Raw genomic sequence first — 15,376 nt, forward strand, 5'->3', positions numbered from 1 at the left:
AGAGGATTACAGATGAGCCAAACAAGAACCCAGAGAAATGAAGAAGACTAAGAAGGAAGTGAACTGAAGCCCAATAACACACCGTGACAGCCGCTTTACAAACCCATCCATGATGGAGGTGGTCACCCTTCTCATTCATGGTGTTGTGTTGTTCCACACACATTACACGTCTTCCTGGAGATAACTGACAAGACGTGAGACGACTAGTGAGCAACCAGTCAGCCGTCCAGCTGGTGGATGACTGCTCCACCACTTCAGTTCCTGCAGGTGGATGCTGATGGAAAGCAGGTGTTAGAAGCTGCAGTGATTATATTTGTGCCAGTTTGGTGTAGCAAACACTCACAGTAGAAGTGCATTGGATACCTGTTTTAGAAAAACCTGCTTACTGCTATCTATGCTTTATCAGTCCATCCGTCCGACAACTCATTCATATTCACTCCCCTGTTTGTGCTCTGCATGACTGAGAAGAATAAATGGAATAGCATCAACTCTAAAAGACGAGGGCAGAAGCTGCAGCAACATCGTTACCTCTGGGGTGAATTAGGAATTCCTTTGTAGCGAGGAACTAACAAGACCATTGGACAGTGATGGATTAAGCTCTCCTCAAGAACTGGCATGTCAATTGTTCTTTCCATAATAGTCTACTCTGAAGTGAATCAATCGAAGCTTTGTTAGGCTCTCATGGGTAACAGCGAGCTCACGACGTAAATATGCATAGAGAGAGTTGGTTTATATGATATGATAATATTGGGTCTTTATGATCCATGTTCAATCTTTGTGAAATTAAACTTCACACTGACCGGAACAATGCATCAAAAGGTGGCAGGTTTTTACTTGGTGGGGATTTTTTCCTCAATAACCAATAAAAAATCACACTAACGGAAATGACACTGTTTCTAAAACCACTTTGGAATTCCCGCAAACAAAACAAGACAAGGTGGAGAACGGCCCGTTGTCACCGCTTCACTAACCCTAACCCTAACTAAAGTCTACAGTAGCTTATAACACAGAAATACTTCTAAATAGATTTTTAAACTATAGAAATTAGATAACATTGGTCTCAGTTGTTGCTGAGTTAGAAACTTGACCAGTTTCATATCTGACACCACTCTGCATCCCTCTGCTGACCGAAAACCACACTAGATAGTTTTGTTGAGCTGGAAGGTTTCCTGTGGGGAGCTCACTACCAGCTTTACGGCTCTTAATGCTAGCAGCTAGCGGTTAGCATTTTCAGTTTGCCGATTGTCAGTGAAGCACAAGAAAAAGAAATATAAGTTGTTTCCTTTTCTGTTGGCATCATGGTGGAGCCTGGAAGAGGAAGTAAGACAGTTGTGTCTTTGGAAGTGAAGCAAGAGCTGAAACCAGTTAGTCGCCGATGGCAGTAAACGAGTTAACTTGCTCATGTTAGTGTTAGCTCGTTGTCAGTGCTAGCTACAGCAGACTGCAGCAGGGTTGTTTAAGACAGTTGTAATTCCACTTTAAACCAGTGGGGCGAAGGAGCTGGAAACTGGTCTTCTTTACTTTAAAGGTGCAGTATGTATCATCCTGTGGTCAAATTTGGCAATTCTAGATGACAAGCAAAGACGTGTAATAAACGGTCACCTGATAAGTTGATATGTACAAGTAATACTGTTATGGATGACTGTTGTGCCAGGATCCAAGTTTTCTTTTTTAACCTGCATCACATGTAGCAGCCAGGCATCCATTTTAACTGCTAAAGCCTGATTTATGCTTCTCCGTCTGCGTCAGTGCGGAGACAAGCAACGCCATTATCCATCCTTGCGTAGGGCTCCTGCAGGCACGCAAGTACGTACGGAGTCGAGCCCACTTTTCTAAACATCCGTCGAACGAGACGGATAAACGCAAGCTTGTGATTGGTCAGGACGCCGCTGTTGTTTACAGCGCCGCCATTGCAAAGAGAGCAGAGGATAACTAGCGGCAGACATGGAGAAGCTTGAAGAATACCTCACGAAAAAACTCTAAAAATATGAACGTTTAATTCTACCGTGACTGGAGGAGTGAAAAAATGTGCAGCAAGCGTTTTATTTGTGGACGGAAATGACAGGAAACGTGGGTTTAGAGGCGGGGAGTGCATGAAGAGATGGGAGAATGAGAGACAAATATGTCCATGTTAAAAGTCTCATATACACAAAAAAACACAATATAAACACACTATCTTGGACCGATACATGACAGGATACCACAGAACAGCGCTACGCCCTCTGTTGTCCTGCCGGGCCATTGCTTTGCAACACTCTCCAGGAGACGGAGAAGTATGAGAGCAAAACGCTTCCGTCAGTCCGTGCGTGTCTGTCCTTTGCGGAGCTGACGGAGAAGCATAAACCAGGCATCACTCACTTCTTTTCCTTCTGACCTAGGTTTTCTCATCCTCTACTGCCCCCTAGTGGTAGACACAACAATTACATTGTCTTATCTGATGTTTGCGTACATAGGTGATTTAGGCTAGGGAGCACTCACTACACACATTATGATGATCTACCTCAGTTGTTATGTTCACTGTAATATATATATATATATATATATATATATATATATATATATATATATATATATATATATATATATATGTGTGTGTGTGTGTGTGTGTGTGTGTGTGTGTGTGTGTGTGTGTGTGTGTGTGTGTGTGTGTGTGTATGTATGTATGTATGTATGTATGCATGTATGTATGTATGGGAACATTCATTAATTGTCAGTTATAATCATCAAAATTAAAGAAATAAACATTTGAAATTTATCAGTCTGTGTAATGAATGAACCTAATATACAAGTTTCACTTTTTGAATGGAATTACTTAAATGAATCAACTTTGTCATGATATTCTAATTTTATGACCCGCACCTGTATATGTTACTTTTTAAATGTTGTAAATAAGAAGGAGGAGGACTCTGCTGTGAAAGTGAATGTTTATTCAGCTGATGAATTTATTTTATTTATTTTTATTTAATCTTTATTTAACCAGGATAGAGACCCATTGAGGTTAAGAACCTCTTTTACAAGGGTGTCCTGGCCAAGAGGCAGCAAAAAATAAAAACTGTTACAACTTAAGCCTTGAGTCTGTGGAAAAGGAACTGGATGTTTGAAAGAACCGGCTGGGCACCAGCAACAAACCAGCACTGGTTTAAGTTGTGCTGAAGTGCAGCTCAACTACATGTATTATCAAAGTCGTTCTGCTGCAAAAACTCAGTCAGCTTATTGCAGAAGGTTAGCAAGAAATGGACACAATATCATACCATATCACTTTTATTTATAAAGCGCCTTTAACATGGCATTACAGCCAACCAAAGCGCTGAGCGTAATAAAAAAAACAACAACGCATAAAATAGTCACATCATAAAAACAATCTAAAAATAGTAAAACAAAGATTGGTCAACCAAACAAGCTGGAACCATAAAAACAGACCATGGATTTAAAAGTAGCCAGACCAAAGATTCAAAATCAACCAAGAACCAAATTGAAAGAAGAAATGCTTTAAAAATCGAAGGCCAATGAGAACTAGTGTGTTTTCATCTGAAATTTAAAGATGGCAAACGAGGGTGCTTGCCTAAACTGAACGGGTAGTGAGGTCCACAGTTTCGGGGCACAGATAGAAAAAGCCCTTTCCCTGCAATTCCTCAAATGTGCCTGAGGGACGGTGAGGAGGAGCTGATCTGCAGACCTAAGAGCATGAGAGTGCCGGTAAAACTGGAGGAGTTCCTTCAAAATTTGAATGCAAGGCGCAGAATTTTGAATTTGATTCTGAATTGAACGGGCAACCAGTGCAGTGACCCAAGAACGGGTGTGATGTGCTGTCTTCTGTCAGCTCCAGTCAGGAACCCTGCTGCTGAAGTCTGGACAGAGCCGCTTTATTGATGCCGTATGAACAGGAGTTGGAGTGATCTAGCCGGGATGTGATGAAGGCGTGAATCTCTGACTCTAGAAGACAGACACTCAGGATGAGCTTTAATTTAGAAATTCGCCTAAGGTTGTAAAAGCAGGACTTAACTGTGCTGTTGACCTGCGCGTCCATCTTCAGAACTTCTTACTCCCAGGTTTGAAGCGGAGGATGTTACACGAGGAGAAAGAGAGTGGAGGTCAGGTGACTGGGTCGCTCTTATGTTGTCGGGACTAAAAACAACTACCTCTTTTTTAGAGTCATTCAGATGGAGGAAGTGCTCAGCAACCACTCCTTCACGTCATGAAGACAATTAAACAGAAGCTTAGTGCATTCGGTGGGTTTAAGAGAAAAATAGATTTGGCTGTAGATGGTCTGAAATAGCATGCTGTCTGACAATGGCTCTTAAAGGCAGAATATAGAGGGAAAACAGCAAAGGGCCAAGAATGGAACCTTGAGGGACACCCCAGGGAAGGGAGACCGACTGCGATGAGTAGTCGTCCACCATGGCCCTGATGTTCCTGTTAGAACCAGTCAAGGGCCAAACCTGAGATGCCAGCGCATGTGTGTGTTCTGGAGATCAGGATGTTGTGATCAATCGTATCAAAGGCTGCTGATAGATCAAGAAGTACCAGAACCAAATGAGACCCTGAATCAAAAGCCATAAAGGTGTCATTAAACACACGAACATGAGCAGTTTCTGTGCATTATCAGCAATGAGTTGATAATGATCTTAGTCAGCTTTAAGAGCCACTTCGAAGGGCCTGATGAACCCAGAGCTGCAGGCTGCTGACGCCTCATGTGTGTCAGAGCCCAAGCCCCCGGACCGACCTCTCCCAGCTAACCGGCCTCCATCTTGGACCACATTTCCCAGCATGATCCTCGCGGGAACTCCCGGCATTCTCCCAGTCACTCCCAAGCCTATATATGGAAGACGCCGCACCGGCTCTTCACTCAGTCATCGTTTCTTTGAAATCCATGAACAGAGTTTCCTACCGAATAATCCAGCCTTCTAACATCCTTTCCAAGCTCAACTCCCGTACCCAGTCGACCATCGTGACAATGTGAATAAAAGGACTGACGGCCGGTGTATCGTAATACTTCTCTCTCACTCCTCATCTCAGACTGAAGGATGAAGGAATTTGATGACTCATGTTTCAGAAACTTTCAGATTTACCTGGAAACGAGGTTTGTTCCTCATTTCATGTCATGTTAAAAACAGTGTGAATATTCTGCTTCCCTCTTTCACTAAACTTGCTTTGTCTGAAGTGGCTTTAGAATGTAGGCCGCTGCATTAAGTTTTAATAAGAAGACCAAAACAGGAACAACAAAGTGGCCCTGCTTTAGTCGCACCATCTGTTGTGCTACGTCTCTGGTGAAAACTGACATAATTAATACTTAACAGCTGGCTTATGTCTGTTTTAGATCAGATTCACCAGATATGTGTCATGAACTCCTCCTCTTAACCTCCTCTGCGGGCCGGGCTGGCGCTGCACTCCAGTTCCCAGCATGCCTGTCACCGACGCTTCCCGGTGACGTCATCCCGCTGAGCCTATTTAAGGACCTGTCACAGCGGAGCCGGCACTCAGTCATCATCTAACGATAGACGCCAAGCCATTCTAAGACCTAAGACACTAACTCTACAAACCATACGGGAAGAGAACTTCCCACGCTGCCACATATCAGTCTCCATCCACCACTCTCTCCGCGCCTGGGTCTCATAACCACTCCAGCTCAGCCCACCGAACCTGACAGGATGACTGAGTCCCGAGTAGACCCAGCGGAGATCGCACAGCTGCGAGCTGAGGTAGCGCAGCTGCTCAGCCGAGTAGAACGCCAGGAGGCGGACAACGCCCAACTCCGTGTGGAGAACAATCAGCTGCGTGCTGTTACTGATCGCCTCGCATCCAAACTCGATTCCGTCACCGAACTGGTAGTCCAACTCTCCTCAGCCCTCCAACGACAGTCATCTGCCACTCCTAACGTGGTGGAGCCGTATCTAAGTCTCCCAGAGAAATGGGATGGGATTAAAGGATCCCCGGAGAGCATGTTGGCCGTTCTGTCAATGACTTTTGAGTGTCAGCCGGCACGCTACCCGACTTCCTGCTCTCGCGTGGCTCTGTTAACCTCCCTGCTGACTGGGCGAGCCGGTGAATGGGCGGCTGCTCTGTACCATCAGAAGTCCCCAGTCTGCAACGACTATGAAGCCTTCGTGAAAGAACTGAAGAAGGCATTCGTTCATCCCAGCAGCGAGGTCGCAGATGAGACACGCCTGCTCCAGCTTCGACAAGGCTCTCAGACCGTGGCCGAATTCACCTCACGCTTCCGGACCACCGCTGCCCGTCTAACCTGGGGTGATGCCGCGGTGAAGGCTGTGTACTTGGAGGGATTGTCACCCCGCATCCGTGAGGGCATGATTGGTCACGAGGCTCCAACCACCCTGGACCAGGCGGTGGACCTGGCTCTCCAGCTGGACCGCTGCCTCCTCACCAGACCAGGAGTGAGGGTGGTTCCCGTACAATCCCGAACTTTACCCCGCCGTCAGGAGAACCAACCCATGGAGGAACCCATGCAACTGGGTCATTTGCCCCCTGAGGAACGGGCGCGCCGTTTTCAGGAGGGACGATGCGCCTATTGTGGGGCTCTGGGTCATCCCCGTGCAACATGCCCCATACGCCCGGGAAACGGTCCCTCCGGGTCGGTGTAGGAGCTGCCTCACTCGGAGTTTCCACTCATGCAGCTCCTCATCACACCACCCTCTCGGTCTCCTTCCAGCTGAGCCAAGGACCGGTCCCCCTGGTGGCCCTCCTCGACACTGGAGCTGCAGAAAGCTTTATCGATCAGGGGTTGGTCAACCGGCTCAAGATTCCACTCACCCTCCTCGATCATCCCGTTCCCGTCACCTCAGTGGACGGGTGCCCTCTCATGCCATATCCGATCACGCACCGAACCCAGAACCTCCGGATGACCATCGGAGAACACGTAGAGACCCTTCATTTCTTGGTCATTCACGCCCCTACGACTCCTCTCATTCTGGGTCATTCCTGGTTCCGCCTCCACGACCCTCACATCTCCTGGTCCACCAGTAAAGTCATGGCATGGGGTGTTAACTGTCGCCTTCATCATCCGTCTCCAGGATCACAGCCTAGGGAGACACCACCCAAGGATGTGGATTTAACACTCCTTCCACCCCAATACCACGATCTGGCTCGGGTCTTTGCAAAAGAGCCTACCACCAAGCTGCCTCCTCATCGCCCCTACGATCTGGAGATCAGGCTTCAGCCCGGAACCACCCCGCCTCGGGGTCGGCTGTTCTCGCTCTCCCCGGCAGAGACCCAGGCGATGGACGCTTACATCAATGAGGCTCTCCAGAAGGGGTTTATCCGACATTCCACGTCTCCTGGGGCGGCAGGGTTCTTCTTTGTGAAGAAGAAGGAAGGTGACCTCCGGCCCTGTATAGACTATCGTGGATTGAATAAAATCACCATCAGGGACCGCCATCCTCTTCCCTTAATGAGCACGGCTCTGGACGCCACTGCCCAAGCCACACTGTTTACCAAGCTGGACCTCCGCAGTGCATACAACCTCATCCGCATAAAGGAAGGAGAGGAGTGGAAAACCGCTTTCATTACACCCACTGGACATTATGAGTACCTGGTCATGCCCTTCGGCCTCTGCAACAGCCCTGCCGTTTTCCAGCGTTTCATCACTGATGTCCTCCGTGACATGCTGGGTCGTTGGGTTTTTGTTTATTTGGACGACATCCTCATCTACTCCCGCACGGCCGAGGAACACACCCAGCATGTTCGAGCCGTTCTGTCACGCCTCCTGGAGCACGACTTATTCTGTAAACTGGAGAAGTGTGCTTTTCACCAGGAGTCCACCTCGTTTCTGGGATTCATCATCTCCTCCCAGGGCCTGCGCATGGACCCACAGAAGGTTCAGGCGGTCGCGCAGTGGCCACTACCCAAGACCCTGAAGCAGTTGCAGAGTTTCCTGGGGTTCTGCAACTTCTACCGCCGGTTTATCCGCAACTTCAGCGCCCTGGCGTCACCATTAACTTCCCTGACGAAAACAACCAATCAGCCTCGCCCTTTCCGCCTCTCCCCGGAGGCTGTTGCTGCCTTCCATGAGCTGGTCCGCCGCTTTGTAAGCGAGCCCATCCTCCTCCACCCGGACCTAACCCGGCCTTTCGTTGTGGAGGTGGACGCCTCTGAGACGGGCGCGGGAGCCGTACTGTCACAACGTGGCCAGGACTCCAAACTCCATCCCTGCGCATTCTTTTCCCGGAAGTTCTCTCCTACCCAGCAGAACTATGGGGTCGGGGACCGGGAATTGTTGGCGATAAAGTGGGCCCTGGAGGAGTGGCGACAGTGGCTCCTGGGTACCCCCACTCCTTTTCTAATCTGGACTGATCATCAGAACCTCATCCATATTCAGACCGCTCGCCAACTCAACCCTCGTCAGGCCCGGTGGGCCCTCTTTTTCGAACCTTATAACTTTCACATCGCCTACCGCCCCGGCTCAAAGAACCTCAAGGCGGACGCCCTGTCCCGTCAACACACCCAGGATCCAAGGCCTCCTGAACCGAGGTCCATCCTCCCGACCGAACGGTTCTTGGCCGCCCTGCAATGGCCCCTGGAAGCCTCCATCCGGGCGGCTCTCCCGGCGGACCCGGCGCCCCCAGAGACGCCTCCTAACCGCCTTTACGTTCCGGCCGTGTGTCGACAGGAGGCCTTGAGGTGGGGGCATAGTTCACGGCTCGCGGGACACCAAGGCCAGGCTCGTACCTTCCAGTTCCTCCGCCGGGCCCTGTGGTGGCCCTCTATGAGAAAGGACGTGCGTGAATACACCGCTGCATGTGACACTTGCGCCCGGTCTAAGTCCACCACCCAACCTGGAGCCGGGGAATTGCAACCGCTCCCTGTGCCTAAAAGGCCGTGGTCGCACATAGGTGTGGACTTTGTCACGGGGCTTCCCGTTGCCGACCACCTGGACACCATCCTCACCATCACCGACCGCTTTTCGAAGGCTGTGCATTTAGTGGCTATGGCAGGGCTCCCCACGGCTAAGAAGACGGCGGAGCTCCTCCTCGATCATGTGGTGAGGCTCCACGGATTCCCCCAGGACGTGGTGTCTGACAGAGGGCCTCAGTTCATCTCAAGTTTCTGGAAGGCTTTCTGTCGGTTGGTGGGCGCTTCTGCCAGTCTGTCGTCAGGCTATCATCCCCAGACTAATGGTCAGACGGAGAGAGCAAACCAGCAGCTTGGGCGTTACTTACGCTGCTTCGCCTCGTCTCAACCGTCCACCTGGCCTCGTTACCTCCTATGGGCGGAGCTCTCTCACAACCTCCAGACGTCCTCCGCCACGGGTCTATCGCCCTTCGAGACCTGCTACGGATACCAGCCCCCTCTTTTTGACCATCAGGTGCCGGAGGTGGAGGTTCCGGCGGCTCAGGATATGGTCCGCCGCTGCCATCTCGCTTGGATCAGGGCTCGCGCCGCCATCACCCGGGCTAATACGGAGTACTCCCGACAACACTGCCGCCGCCACCGGCCCGGCCCTGTGTTCCAGCCTGGTGACCGGGTTTGGCTCTCTACCGCAAACCTCCGGTTTCCGGCTGGTTCCAGGAAGCTGTCGCCTCGCTTTTTGGGGCCCTTCCCAGTCCGAGATGTCCTCGGTCCGGTCGCTTACCGGCTGCGCCTCCCTTCCACTCTTAAGGTGCACCCGGTATTCCACGTCTCACAGCTCAAGCCGGTGGTGTCTTCTCCTCTCCATCCGCCTCCGGCCCGGGTGCCGACGCCCCGAGATGTCGATGGGGACCCCGTCTACACCGTCCGCAAGATTCTGGACGCCCGCCGCCGGGGCCGTGGATGGCAGTATTTGGTGGACTGGCAGGGTTACGGTCCGGAGGAACGTAGCTGGGAGCCTGCCCGCTCGTTTCTGGATCCTTCCCTGTTGGCTGATTTCTGGTCTCGTTGCCCTGGGCCTTCTGGAGCCGTCCCTCGCGGGGGGGTCCTGTCATGAACTCCTCCTCTTAACCTCCTCTGCGGGCCGGGCTGGCGCTGCACTCCAGTTCCCAGCATGCCTGTCACCGACGCTTCCCGGTGACGTCATCCCGCTGAGCCTATTTAAGGACCTGTCACAGCGGAGCCGGCACTCAGTCATCATCTAACGATAGACGCCAAGCCATTGTAAGACCTAAGACACTAACTCTACAAACCATACGGGAAGAGAACTTCCCACGCTGCCACATATCAGTCTCCATCCACCACTCTCTCCGCGCCTGGGTCTCATAACCACTCCAGCTCAGCCCACCGAACCTGACAATATGTGTGGAAGCACATTTGCACCTACATATTATTCAGCTTTGATTCGTCCATTTAATGAAAAACAAAGTTAAGAGCTAATAAACTGGACTGAATAAAGCAGGGGTCCCTCAATAACCCCTCTGAAGGGTCGGCTTCACACAGGGTCTGTGTGTGTTTATTAAATCAGAATCACAATTTGATTTATTGCCACTTTTATACATAGCTGGACTGGACCAACATCCTCATGTTAAAGTGGTACAGTCTAAAAGGGTGGCCAAGTCTGGCAGAAAGTCTCCCCCAACCTGCGTTAGCTTTGGTTAGCTCAGAGGTTGAAGAAGAAGAAACATTTTTTACAGCACCTCTCAAGGTGAAAATCACGAGGAGCTTCACAAGAACAACAAAAAAGATTAAAAATCTGTTTGTCAATCAGCTGTAAACTGTAATCTGGCAGTGGTGGGAGCCCCCCACCAGGCTTCCCTTCAGCTCTTCTCTCATATGGGTGCGCAGGGTTTGTCCAGAGGGTCAATGGTCTTCTCCCAGAGCATCTTTTGGTCTGAAGCTTACTTCTTAATCTGACTTCCTGTGAGGGTGGTTGAGTAAAGTCCCACTAGTTGTCACACACACTGGTGTGTGTTTGAAATTTGTTCCCCACATTTGACCCATCCCCGTGGGGAGCGGTGAGCTGCAGACACAGCCGCACTCGGGAACCATTTGGTGGTTTAACCCCCCAATCCAACCCTTTGATGCTGGGTATCAAGCGAGGAGGCATTGGGTCCCATTTTTAAAGTCTTTGTTATGACCCAACTGGGATGTTGGGAGGTTACCACGGTGACTGATGAACCGCTGGCAGCACCTTTAACATTTCCGTGGATCTAGTTGTCTTTACACGTTTATCTTTGTTTTGTTTTTGTTTTTTAACATTTTGTCGCAGCTTAGATGTTTACATGGCTGATGCTAGAACCTTTGGGTCGGTGCAGCTCTGGGACCCAGATGTTCTTCAAACACTCTGTAGGTATAATTTGCTGAGCCGGTTCCTGTCCTGACCCAGTATGGTGCCATTTCCTTCTCTTTCTTCTACCACAGCTTATACTCTGACATTAGTAGTGTGGAGCTCTGTTCTCCTCGGATGAAGAGCCCATACATTCATAACCTTCAGGCCGACCAAGCATAAGGATCAGCGACAAATTCACGCGGTGATTTGTTGAAAGGACTCTTTGTCAGAGTGTCCAGTGTCATCTGTAACAGAGCAGCGCTTTGACATGAAACTGCTCAGTCTCCACTTTTAATCCTCATTGCCTTTTTGTAAAGTGAGTGACTTTGAGACTTGCTATCACAATTATGTCCTCCCCCCACCCCGCCGCGACTCAAAGACGGTAGGAAGAGAGAGGAGACTCTTTGTTTTATCGTCCACCTCAGTGCAAGCCTCCGTTTGGGGATTTACAAGGCTCTCTTTATTCTTTCTAATTTATCTTTTATTATTCTCTGGTTCTTCTCATCAGAAGCTGCTCTTCATAAATGCACGTGGAGCTGAACACTTTTGGTTTATGAGATTAGTGTTGAGTGGAGGTCAAACACAAAAGCTTTAATTTAACAAGAACAAGATATGATGAAACTGAACTTTTGTTCTCAGTCTGAGCGGAGCAGCACTGATGTCTCCTCATTATTGGTCCTTACCTTGTTTGTTCTATTTTTAACTTCAGAACGGAGTTCTGGAGGCAACAATTAGCCTGGTGTCAGATGTCTTTAGCAATTATCAGACTTTCATGTTGTTGTTTTTTTCAGCGCTGCTCACGTCTCTGCCTATTTTAAGAATGCTGTAATCCACCCAATCTTTAAGCTTCCTCATTGCAGCTTCAGACCCATCTCTAAACGTCTGCTCTTCTCCAAGATCTTGGAAAAGGTTGTGGCTAAACAGCTCATAGCTTCTCTTGGTGAACATAACATCTATGACAGTTTCCAATAAGGTTTTCATTCAGCTCACTCCACTAAAGCAGTTCTTTTTAGATCAAGAATCGTCTCCTAATGACCATCTGACTCACAGTGATGCAGAGGACGTGCCACTGTTGACCATCACCTGCTACTGAAGAGGCTGAGAGACTGGGTAGGCCTATCAGGAACTCCTCTGGAGTGGTTCTCCTTTCATGTGTCTGAGCGCTCCTTCTCTGTGGCCGTCTTCAAGTTCAGGTCCTCCACCACCTCCCTTACCTGTGGTGTTCCACAAGGTTCTGTGCTGGGGCCTCTGCTCTTCCTCCTCTATCTGCTTCCTCTTCAGCACATCCTGAGCTGCATCAAAGGAACATCCTACCATCTTTATGCAGATGACATCCAACTGTACATCTCCTTTAAGCCCCATGAGATGTCTAAGCTGCAGCTGTTACACACCTGCTTAGACTCTATCAAAACCTGGATGGCTGGGAGCTTTCTACAGCTGAATGAAGATAAGACTGAGATCCTCATCTGTGCCCCAGACAAGCCGGTTCCCAAAGTCAGAGACTCTCTTGGTCAGCTTGCTTCTCACACCAAACCCTCTGTCAGGAATCTTGGTGTGACCTTTGACCTGGCTCTCACCCTGGGTTCTCATGTCAGTTCTCTTGTTCGCTCATCCTTCTTCCATCTCAGGAACGTTGCTAAGCTGAGTTCCATTCTGTCCCGCTCTGAACTTGAGACAGTTATCCACACCTTCATCTCCTCACACTTAGACTACTGCAACTCTCTTTTCACGTGTCTGAGCAGAACCTCCCTGAACCGTCTACAGGTGGTTCAGAACGCCTGTGCTCGGCTTCTGACCAAGTCCTCCAAACACACCCACATCAACCCGCTTCTCCTCCAGCTTCACTGGCTGCCAGTCAACTTCAGGGTTCATTTCAAGATCCTGGTTCTGGTCTATAGGGCCTTACATGGACAAGCACCATCATATATATATGTGATCTTCTTAGTCCCTACACCCCCAGCAGGTCCCTGAGGTCCAGTGATCAAAGCCTACTGGTTGTGCAGCACCAGGCTAAAGACCAAAGGTGACAGATCATTTGCTGCTGTGGCCCCCAGACTCTGGAACTCTCTCCCCCTGAGCCTGAGATCAATGGACTCAGTGGTCTCCTTTATACTCACCTGTTCATGCTTTGGTGTGACCTTCTTTTCATCCTCCTCTTCCTCACTACCTCCTCTTCATGCTAAAATTTCTGTCCATTCTGTTTATTTTGGGCTCTCTTGCATCGTTTTTCATTTTTTAAATGTTATTTATTTATTATTCTGTTTGTGAAGCGTCTTGCAAATTGATTTACAAATAAACGATTCTAACTCCAAAGCTTTCGACTGCTTTACAGAATATTCAGCATGTTACTGAAGGATCAGTCTGTGTTTGGGTCTGAGATCTACCTCGCTATTAGTGGATCTTCAGTTGTAAATAAATACTATAATCCATCTCTAGATTATATCTGGGAAATCCACTTAAGACCGATGAAAACACACAAGATCTCTCGCATCTATGCCACTCTTGTAAACAGTAATGAGAGGATTACAGAATCTGGGTTGTGTTACTCAGACAGAGGACACAATGGGGGAGGATGCAGATGATTGGATCAATCTTGACTGGTTCCCTCAGGTCATCTTGTTAACTTTTAGGATAAGTAATTCTGAATGTCAGTTTTATGATCAGATCAGCTGAGAGCAGTCTGATGAAGCTCTGGAACATGCAGCTGATAATAAAATATATCTGATAAAGGTTGACCACGTCCAGTAGATAAGTCAAGAGCACATCAGAGTGCTTCAGACCTTCTACCAAAACTTTCAAGGGTTAAACTTTCATATGAAAGCCAGATAAGCTAATATAACCATTCATAATAAAGATTACCATCTAATAAAAATGCTACTTAATAATAAATCACTTGGAAATAAACTAATGAATCGTTAATGGTGAATTTAGTCATCTGGTCACATTAATTAGCTAAAATGTTTAATTACAGATGGTTAACTCAATCAGGTGGGGATGAGGGGTTGGTGTTCACCTGGGGAGTCATCTGCTGAATGAGCTTCATCGGATGGATGGATGGATGGATGGATGGATGGACGGATGGATGGGTGGATGGATGGATGGATGGATGGATGGATGGATGGATATGGTAAATGGCCTGTATTTGATATAGCACCTTCTAGAGTTCTGGAACCCCCCAAGGCGCTTTACAACACAGTCATTCACCCATTCACACACACATTCACACACTGGTGGTGATGAGCTACGATGTAGCCACAGCTGCCTTGGGGCACACTGACAAAGGCGAGGCTGCCGAGCACTGGCGCCACCGGTCCCTCCAACCACCACCAGCAGGCAACGTGGGTTAAGTGTCTTGCCCAAGGACATGACAGCGATAGACTGAGCGGGGCTCGAACCTGCAACCTTCCGATTACGGGGCGAGCACTTAACTCCTGTGCCACCGTCGCCCAGATGGGTGGATGGACGGATGGATGGATAGGTGGATGGATGGACGGATGGATGGATGGATGGACGGACGGACGGGTGGATGGACGGATGGATGGATAGGTGGATGGATGGTTGGTTGGTTGGTACGGACACAAACATCTTCTCTGACACGAACAGACAGAAGGAGGTAAAACGTGGACCTACTGTAGGAAATCTGAGGTTCTTCCCAGGAATAGAACGAAACTGATCCAGGGTAGGAGATGAAAGCTGAGCTTGACCAAGTTTCATCATGTTTGTTTAGCTGTGTAAATCCAGGATTTAGTAATCCTGCTGAGTGATCCAATCATCTGCAGCAGGCCACCGTGCCGATCACAGATTAGCTGATGCTGCAGCGGAGGAACAGGAGGCATTTATCTTGTTCACCGGTAAAACCAAAGTTCCTAAAGCAGAACTCAGTCTGGACCAGTGAGTACCGAAGACGCCAGACGGCACTGGTGGGAATTTAGTCTCCTCACATGATCTCTTTGTTTACTAATAAATCTCGTAGCTCCAGGCTAAAGCAGCTTTAGTTGATGAAATCTGAGCTCTAATCCTGTTTTTATTTTTCAATCTGCCACATCAAACAGAGATGAGAACATGATTCTTTATTCATTTTTTTTTATTGTTGACTTGTTGGTGTTTGTTATGTGTGAGAAACAAATACTGGCTCCTACTGTAAAACGCTGCCCTCCCTCCTAAATGTGGAACTATGACAGA

The 15,376-nt window shown here is 48.7% G+C and overlaps 1 protein-coding gene across 1 annotated transcript in view; it reads right to left on the bottom strand.

The window, feature by feature from the left end:
• Positions 1–15,260: 15,260 nt before the first annotated feature.
• Positions 15,261–15,376, bottom strand: part of pcdh10b (protocadherin 10b) — a 21,039-nt gene continuing 20,923 nt past the window's right edge. Inside the window, exon 5 of the mRNA XM_015964701.3 lies at positions 15,261–15,376. This exon is cut by the window's right edge and continues 1,034 nt beyond it. The gene's annotated coding sequence lies outside the window, so the exon portion shown is untranslated.

The sequence above is a fragment of the Nothobranchius furzeri genome, chromosome 1, assembly GCF_043380555.1.
Source record: "Nothobranchius furzeri strain GRZ-AD chromosome 1, NfurGRZ-RIMD1, whole genome shotgun sequence".
Lineage (NCBI taxonomy): Eukaryota > Metazoa > Chordata > Actinopteri > Cyprinodontiformes > Nothobranchiidae > Nothobranchius > Nothobranchius furzeri.